This window comes from Thunnus maccoyii, chromosome 22 (assembly GCF_910596095.1).
Source record: "Thunnus maccoyii chromosome 22, fThuMac1.1, whole genome shotgun sequence".
Taxonomy (NCBI): domain Eukaryota; kingdom Metazoa; phylum Chordata; class Actinopteri; order Scombriformes; family Scombridae; genus Thunnus; species Thunnus maccoyii.
This window is the reverse complement of record NC_056554.1, coordinates 10960461-10969651: the sequence shown is the minus strand read 5'-3', so window position 1 is coordinate 10969651 and position 9191 is coordinate 10960461. Positions and strand designations below refer to the sequence as shown.

General features: G+C 39.4%; 1 protein-coding gene and 1 long non-coding RNA gene across 16 annotated transcripts in view; both read left to right on the top strand.

Moving 5' to 3' along the window:
- Positions 1–709: 709 nt before the first annotated feature.
- Positions 710–5051, top strand: LOC121889019. 2 transcript variants are annotated; one of them, XR_006093415.1, is made up of 3 exons: positions 710–2408; positions 4665–4715; positions 4905–5051. It is a non-coding gene; the product is annotated as an uncharacterized LOC121889019 (long non-coding RNA). The 2 variants fall into 2 exon arrangements; XR_006093416.1 differs by having other exon boundaries at positions 710–2451.
- A 2965-nt stretch (positions 5052–8016) lies between these two features.
- LOC121889010 (receptor-type tyrosine-protein phosphatase delta) overlaps positions 8017–9191 on the top strand; it is a 369584-nt gene continuing 368409 nt past the window's right edge. For 5 of the 14 annotated variants that reach the window (XM_042400697.1, XM_042400706.1, XM_042400695.1 and 2 more), the window contains exons 1-3: positions 8022–8358; positions 8552–8664; positions 8803–8837. The gene's annotated coding sequence lies outside the window, so the exon portion shown is untranslated. Of the gene's footprint in view, positions 8359–8551; positions 8665–8802; positions 8838–9191 lie in introns of all 14 variants that reach the window. The other 9 variants (XM_042400700.1, XM_042400699.1, XM_042400705.1 and 6 more) reach the window with 8 other exon arrangements.

The window sequence follows — 9191 nt, the reverse complement described above, 5'->3', positions numbered from 1 at the left end:
TAATGCACCAATTTGTTGTTTGCCAACCAGCAATAAACTTCAAAGAAGAAGTAGAGGAATCAGTTAGTGGAAAGTTTGGTTACAAAATGCTTCTAAATGGTCGCGGTATGGAGCCCTGCAGATACAAAAACACATGCCTCACCTCATATACATACATTGCACACTATCGCCAAGGAGAGTGGTCTGGATGGGAGGGCGAGTGTGTGCGACGTATGTATATGAGTTTTTTTGTTTTTATGTCTGTGAGAGGGAAAGAGCCATAGGAGAGAACAAAATGCCAAAGCAAGTCTCATGTCGGTGGCTTAAAAGAATTACATGACAATTTGTGCTCAATGTTTGTGATATAGTCAGTAACAACAGCCCACATAGAACAAGCTGTAATACATCAAGTATCTTTGATATATTGCCCACCCCTAACCTTGGGCCCTCTCAGGCTCAAGCCAGGTTGTAGACCTAATGGCAACTTTTAACACCTCTCTGCAATCATCCCATAAGAATGGCCAGTGGTTATGAAAACCTCCAAGCACCTGAAATTGGCCTTATTTTGAATCCATTATCACCCACTTCTTGATCCTTTATAGTTTACTTACAGGGCATACTACTTAATTAAAGAAAAAAAACAGACTGCAAAAACACCTGCATAGTGTATGGTAAGAATAATAACTTTATTTGCATAGCACCTTTCATACAAAAAAAATGCAGCTGAAAGTGAAAAACAAATGAGACATTAAGAACATTAAACGAGTAGTATGTGGTAAGGTCACATCTGCTGATTCCAGCTCTAACTTTGCCTTTTAACACCTGTTGATATGTTACCACATTCCTGACAGGAAGCGCAGTATGTAAGACGGTAGATTTCAAGTAAGTGCTAACTGTGAACTACCATCAATCAATGAAGAGGAAAGCTGCCGTGGTTGCTTCTGACCCCACACACCTCAGCAGCCTCGTCACTAAACTGTCATCTCAAAGTCAGCACAGGTTAATTGCCACCTGGACTACATGAAACTTATCCACCTTCATCTGTCGCACATGCCCCCCCCAACACATTTACATCTCTGCCAGTATTTGCACATTATCTATTTTGTGTGTCAGTTATGTGCTGCTTCTTGGTCTTGCATTGCTTAGCTCATTGCTTTTTGACACACTGTCTTATAAATTCTTATCATTGTAAGTAGAATGTGTTCCGCTTATCGTCCTGTATTACATGTTTTGTGCTGGAGCAAAGGAGTTCCTGTAATTTCTGCAGCACTCCTGTTCAAAGTAACTTTTTTATGGAAACTGATAACATTCCTGATATCACTGAGGATACATTTTTCAAAAACAAATAATGATTTCACTTATGCCATGGGTCAGAAATTGGCCTAGACAGCCTACATTTGCATAAATGAGTCTTTAAAATATGCTCAGCTCAGCGGGTTAATACTGGCATATGTTTTAGATTATTGGGTAATGCTACCTCAATCCATGCTGATATCTAAGTGCAGAGCCCACTGACCTGCGGTCTTGTAATACACAGGCTCCTCTGCTGCACATTAAAAACACAGTGCAGCAGCATTGGAAACTGTCCTCCTAAGCCAAGTCTGCTGAAAGACCAATCCAAGGCACACACCTCTAGGCAGCTGTACAGAAGATGATGGATGAAGCATGTAAACATTCAGTCCAGTGACTCGGTCAGGGAGTCATGGATTATCCCCACAGTCTTGTTTATGGGAAGCACTGGCTGGTGTTCAGTTTCTCATTTCCCTACAGGGCCTGTCTCTCAGTGGACAGCTGCTGCTGAGCTCAAGGGCTGCCCCAAAACGACACAATTACAGATACAAATGGAGCTCTGTGCCACATTAATGGAAGCCCAACTGTTTGCCCTGCTGCACAGAGATCACACTAGTCATCATCACATCTTTCTCTGAACTGAATCAAATACTGTTCTGTGCTGGCAAAAATTTGAATCATGTGCAGAGTGCATGAAATATAGTAACTGATTTTGGATTTAAATTAGCATGCTAACATTATCTTCTCTTCCAATTTTCCCATGAGAAGTTGGATTTTTCAACATTGAAGGTCCTGCATCACACAGTATTTCTCACCAACATCTTGGGTGGGTATTATAAGCTTTAAAATAACCATGTTTATCTACTTCAAAATAGTCCATGTTGAATAAAAGTGTTATCGTTCTACAATGTGACCCATGCATTCAAGAGAGCTACTGGCGCCAAAAAGTAGCTTGGTCTCGACTGCAACGCTATTAGACATCTAATGTATCTACCTAAGGCAAAAACCAGCAAAAATAAGAGCTTGTATTTAAACTAGTGGTTCTGTAAGGCTAAAATGCTCCTTACATGCCAACAGCAGAGTTGAATTAAAGGAAAACTGAAGAGACAACTTTGCTAGTCTTCAACATCACCAGGAAGGTAAAAATGCAGCCTATTATTTGGCCATATTATTGCACTAAAGGTAAAACACCTTAGCAAGACAGCAAATAGTTTGACATTTTGGGAAAAATGCTTATTTGCTGTCTTGCCAAGAGTTAGTTGAGCCCGGTGATAACACTCTATGTACTGTATGGCTACAGCCAGGAGACTGTTAGCTTAGCTTAACATAAGACTGGAAGCAGGGGGAAACAGCTAGCCTGGCTCTGTCCAAAGTTAAAACCTGTCCACCTCTAAGGCTCACTATTTAACGCGTGATGTCTTGTTTGTCTAATATGTACAAAACCAAAAGTTTAAAAATGATAAGTTGTGGTTTTTGGGGGGGTTATGTGTCGGACTATTTCTTGGCCGAGAGCAGTGACTTCCTTGAGTCTTATCATCATCATATGGTTTCCAGGCAACCAACGGAAACTCAAAAAGTCTGTAATTTAAAGTTTATTTTATCAGTTTTATCATCAATTTTGAAATTTTATGTGATTAGCATTCTAAGTAAACTATTACTGTAGGTTGAAAAATAGTTGAATATTTATTGTATCTAAAACAATATTGAGCCTCCCAGAGGGAAAGCAGCTGTTGACAAAATGTTTGAGCACAACTTGCTAGCAGTGTTTCAGAGTGCTTTAATACTGGTAATATGGCTAACTAATGTTATAATAGCTTGCTAGTTATCTTGCTGATAAATTAAGCAACATTGCCATCCGTTTTGTAAACAGCCATAGAAAGTCAATCAGTTGCATATCCATTATCACCATCTTCTCATGTTACTGATGATGTCAGACTAGGTGAGCTCATGACGTGGCTACTAGAAGCCATTGGTAGTCATATTAAACTTCTGGTTGCCAGTCAATAATGCCAGAAAATAGACATGTGCCAAAAATCAATAGCAAAACTTTTATGAGATGCCTGCAAGTATTGTATTAAAGGCCCACATGGAGTGTGCAGAGTTAAACTGGCTGATTAGACCTCTGTTCAGTTTGAAGGTAGACTGAGCCTTGCTTGCCTTGTCACTGGACACCATGTACCAATAAGAGTGATAAAGGTTTCAGGTATCCTGCCCTGACAGGTGCAAGAAAAGCTAATAGGAGAGAAGGAAGATGTCAAACAGTCTGTACATGCCCACACAATGTAAGGTCTAATCAACCAAAAGTGAAAACACCTGTGAAGGTGCACCACAGGTGTGTAGGGCCTTCAAAACATTAAAAGGGACTACATTATTTCCATACATGTAAATTGCTTCTGTATTCTGTATTTTATGCTGTTGTTGAAAAATCACAAAGTGATGTATTTTCCATCCAAAGCCACCAGTCTGGCACCTCTATCAAACCTGAATGACAACTAGTTACGTGGCAGCTGTTACCAATTTAAAAAAAAACACTGTCTGTTTTGCTTAGTTTACATAGCAGATTGTTGCATTACTCATTCAAACGGCAAAAAAATCTGTGGTGGAAGGAAAGAATAGAAAGTATATTTACTGTCCAATGATGGGGTAATTTATTTTATTACAGCTATAGTTAACTTTCAGATAAAGTTTTTACATAAAAACATATGATATGCTTATACCATTTTTATAATATAACATTTTCCGGTTGTTTTTTTCTACCCCATTAAGCATATCATGACACTCCAGATATCACTTCTGACCCTTTGGAAGGGGCCCGACCCCTCGGTTGGGAACCACTGAATAAACCTGACAATATAAAAAAACAGCGGTAACAGTAAAATTCTACTTAAGCAATTCAATAATTTCAGTCATAAGGTCTATTTTTATGCAGAATGAGTGTGGTTTTGCAGGACGCAACAGTGCACGCTTCGGTGAGCTCCGTGTCCCTCTCAGCCCGTGCTCTGAGTGTACGTTCACAGGTTTCCATGATGGAGGATGAGTTATGTTCATGAGTTACGTACAAATAATAGAGGTTACTACAAAATTTGCACTATCCAGTCATGCTAACATGTGTCTCATTTCATGTACAATGAAAATATTGGATGAAATTTACTTGCTAGCAAACGTTAGCTAACTGTTACTAGCATACTTTACATTAACAGGTTTCCTTTGTAAACAAGTCTCATGTGCAGAGCACTTGGTAACGTTAGCCCCCTGGAGCTATAAAGAATGAAGTCCTCCTAGTCTATCGTTAACATTAAATTGGTTAACCCTAACATTAAATTATATAACCCTAACATCACCAGTTTGTCAGCAAATTGTGTTATGACACAGATGTTTCCTCTCTTGTCTTGCAGCCCGATGATGTGAATCTGATCCACTCCCAAATGTGCCGAAATCTATGTCATGTAGAACATACATCTGTCAACATGCTGGTAAAGTCTGTAGTGGATTTTTTTACTAAAGACATTGTGCCAAGAAAAAGACAGAATGCCTACACAAATGTGAATTCACCGTTATGTATGCAGACATTCCACCTTCCTTGTTGCCGTCATGTTTTTTTTTAATGGATTGTATTTTTGTTTTGTCTCTCACAGATGGGTGAATGCTGCAGCAGCATGAGAGAGACATGTGCATGCTTGCACACACAAAAAAGTGAAATCCACATACAGGCAGGGTGTGAAATATGGGAGGTTTCAGACAAACTGTGCAGAATAATACACCCATTCAATGTCGTATATGAACGCATACATAATATTTCATTAAAGTATTCCTATAATTTGTACATTTGGTCTTGTATCTGTGTACATGGAAATAATTCTTGTGTGTGCCTTGTGAGCCCATATGGGCTGAGCATCTTGATGTAAGATAGGGCACTCAATTACTTTTAATGACATGTTTTGACAAACACCAATGTATCCAAATTATGAGACTCAAGGAATTGCAACATGCACTGCCTCTGGTGATTGCATCTTAAATGAAGTTTGGTGAGGAGTTCCCAAACTTTTCCATGCTAAGGGCCCTCAAATAGATAGAGCATAAACCTTTTGGTGTGTAACCTTATGTTATGTCCACCTGAGAAGAGGCATCCTACCCCTGGCAGTAGGAGTAGGTAAGTGAGGAAGGTAGAGTGTATTTGGTCTGTGACCTGAGAGATGAAAATAATTTGCACTTAGTTGTATTGTAAATGGTAAATGGTAAATGGACTGTACTTGTATATCCCCTTTCTAGTCCTCCGACCACTCAAAGTGCTTTTAGGCTACTTTGTATGATTACCTGTGTGTACCTTTGTAAGAATGCAGAACAAAAATTCTGAATTATTTTGGTTTGATGAAAATGAGAGGTTGGACAGAGTGGCAAAGTATGGGCTAGTTTTAGTTCTAAAGTTTGGAAAAATAGGTAAACTAGACTGAATAATACATGCATACAATATGAGATCAGTTTATTTGATGCATTGACATCAAATACAGACCCCACTTCTGAGTAGATTTTTGTTGTTGGACATAATTTAGTCCATCTAAATGTCAATATATTTTAGCACTATTTAGTTGTACATATTTTCCAGTATAACATTATGATGGTCAATTAGAGAATTTATCAACAGTCAGGTGAAAGTCATTTGACAATCTGCAGGGAAGTCTAGTCACGGTTGCAGCCATGCCAGCAGTACAAGGAGCAAAAATCTAAGTGTATTTTTTTAAATCCATGATCACAGAAAAATAAAAAACTATCTCTGTTTTAAGTTACAATTAGGCGTGAGGTCTCCTGTAGGTTTAATCTTGGGATCAAGGTAAAGATAAGGCACCGCCTACGGGTGAAATACCAAGTTTTTAGAGAGTCCCATGTTGTGCCGCCATGGTTATACAGTAGCCCAGAATGAAGAAACCAAACTTTGGCTCTAGAGAAGGCCTTTTGCGTTCTTCGCAGCCACAGTAGATTATTCTGCACACTTGGAAGGGGAGGGTGAGGGAAGGGGTATTCAGTTGGTTGCATTTTGCAACCTCACCACTAGATGGCACTAAATCCTATACACTGGTCCTTTAAGTAAAAGTACCAATACCACAATGTAAAGTCCTGCATCAAAAATTCCACTTGAGTAAAAGTACATAAGTATTAGCAGCAAAATGTACTTACTCATTTCGTCCCTCTGACTGATATATTATTATATATGACATCATTAGATTCATTAGATTATCGATACTGAAGCATCAGTGTGTAAGCAGCATGTTACTGTTGTAGCTGCTGGAGGTGGAGCTAGTTTCACCTACTTCATATACACTTAAGCTAGTTTAGTTCAGTGGTTCCCGACCTAGGGGTCAGGCCCCTCCAAAGGGTCACCAGATAAATCTGAGAGGTCTGACACACAAATCTTTTTCTGTAATCTTTGATTTTTGGTGAAACATTTGATCATTTGAACATTTACTGAGATGAAACCAAGTGAGAAGTTTAGAGGAAAAAGCACAATTTAGTGGAGCTGTTAACAACTCACAGATATTTGAAATGGGACATTTAACAATGTGTTGTATTTTAAAAGCGTCTTATATTATCCATTGTGTAAAATCTTAATCTGAAAAGTAACTAGAGCTAAATGTAGAGCAGAAAGTACAATATTTCCCTCTGAAACGAGGTGGAGTGAAAGCATAAAGAAGTCTAAAATGGAAATACTCAAGTACAGTACAAGTAGCTTAAACTTGTACTTAAGTAGCTACAGTACCAAATGAACTTAGTTACTTTCCACCAGTGTTAAAATATTATACCTAGAGGATAGTGGTTGTAGTTAGTTTGTATCCACACAATGGATTCCAACAGTGACCCAGTTTCATGGCAAAAAAGTATCAAAATGTCCTTACAAACTTCTCAAACCACTCCTGCAGCACATTCTTCCTCTCCACTGTCCATACTCTAAATAATCTTACTTTGAGCGTATTCAACACACATATGCCTATAAATGAATAAATAACATTACTTTTTTTTTCTTTTTCGCCTGTAGCAGACATTTGGACTTGTCATAGTAGCAACAGCACAGGTGTTACTAATTACATTAACAGTGGCTCAGTTCAATTCAAGTGTCCCAATCAGCTATGACAGTGTGATACCGAGCCAGCATGCATAACACCAGGACCCTGAAACTAACTTAGAAATAGCTGTTAAGAAAATACACGTTACAACTGTATAACACCACATAAATTAGCACCACGCTGTCACAATGTAGGCATCATAACATCCCACAGCTGATGGGCCAACCGACTATTAATGCAATGGCTTTTCATTATCACAGCACAAACATATCAACATGTCAGAAAGAGGTGTAATTAATGACATGATTGAAAGCTGCATTGCATTTATATCCAGTTTATGCTGCCATAAAAGTATGGGACCCTTAGTGCAACTGAGACATCGTTAATGTTATTAGTTTCAGCTGTGCTTTTCCTATGCAATGGCTAGTGAAATCACCATCCAACATTTCAACATTACATTGTCGCTGATATTAAAACTTTCCCCTCTTGTCCGCATTTGCTTTCATAAAAATAAATACAGAATGACTTAAATTTGTTCTAATAATTCTTGAACGTTCCTTGCTGCTATAGAGGCTTTTGGCTTTAATTGAGTTGCCATTTTGCGCTGTCAGTGTGCAAGCAGCCAATAATAAATAATGATAAACTGTAATGATAGTTCAGATTATATATATCTTTTAACATCATGGTTGTTTAAATATATATGTATAATTATGATATCGGTTTTGAGCACCTCATTGAATGACAATTTGGCTCTTAATTCGGCTTGGTGGGAAACATCCCAGTGTCAGCTTGCTCCTCTAGCTGGCCATCATGCGGCCGGACTGTGAAGTGCAGCTCTGAGCGCAGCATCCCGTCTCCGGTCTCCTCCATTCCTCCCTCTCTCTCTCCAGCCGTCGCCGGGAGCAGTGTGTGTGTGCTGGTATAATCTGACAGCACGCTGGGGCTGCGTTTCCTAAGAAAAGCTCTGCTCTCTCAGTTTCTGCCCGTCTTATTGCCGCTCTCATTGTCTTTGTCGACAGTGATAAAGCAGGAGGTATCATCTTGTCCATTCCGCCAATTTATTACGACTTGCCTTTTTTGTTTGCTGATCTTCACAGATGTTATGTCAACACTTTTTTTGGGGGGGGGGGGGGGGGGGGGGGGGGGAGTGGTGGTGGTGGGGGGTGGGGGGACTCCTGGTTCTAATGGAATTTGTTGTGGCTGTTTTGGTCTCTTCTCTCTTTCAGTTCAAGCACGGGCCTGTTTTTGGAATAAGAAAAGCATTGCTGTTTTCTGACTTTGAGAGAAGAAAGAAGGGACTCCTCTGGAATTTCCCTAGGAATTTATTTGGACAGCTCCGGTAAGTGGACATTTTTGATATCAAAAAAGCTTAATGATTCAGAATGCATGCAGCTGTTTACCTTACTGAGTATGTCATCATAGAAAAAATAAACAAGCGCATCCCTAATTTTTGTCCATTCTTCTGTTTTAATTACAGTTACCGGGGCTTTGCATTCACCGCCTGGGTATATAGTAAGTAGTATAGACTTTCTCTGCGTCTTCTGATTCTGTGTATTGCACTTGAAAGCAGCTTGTAATGTTTAACGTGTGGAATCTGGTGTCGGTTTGGTTTCTACTCTAAGTTATGTGTCGTGCCGCGATGCGAGTAGGTGCCCAGGGCGCATATTTCTGCATATCTTGGAGCTGCGTTATGGATAATGTAGCGCACAACGTGCACCGGTCTGCTGCTTGGCGCTACTCTCCAGATGGTAGCGAGATATTTAGCTACAGAATTATTTTTTTTTATCGTCATCTTTACACACAACACACACTGTGCTCAAAACACAGAGCCATCTTTGCCCTAAACGATGCTCTGCCCCTCTTTTA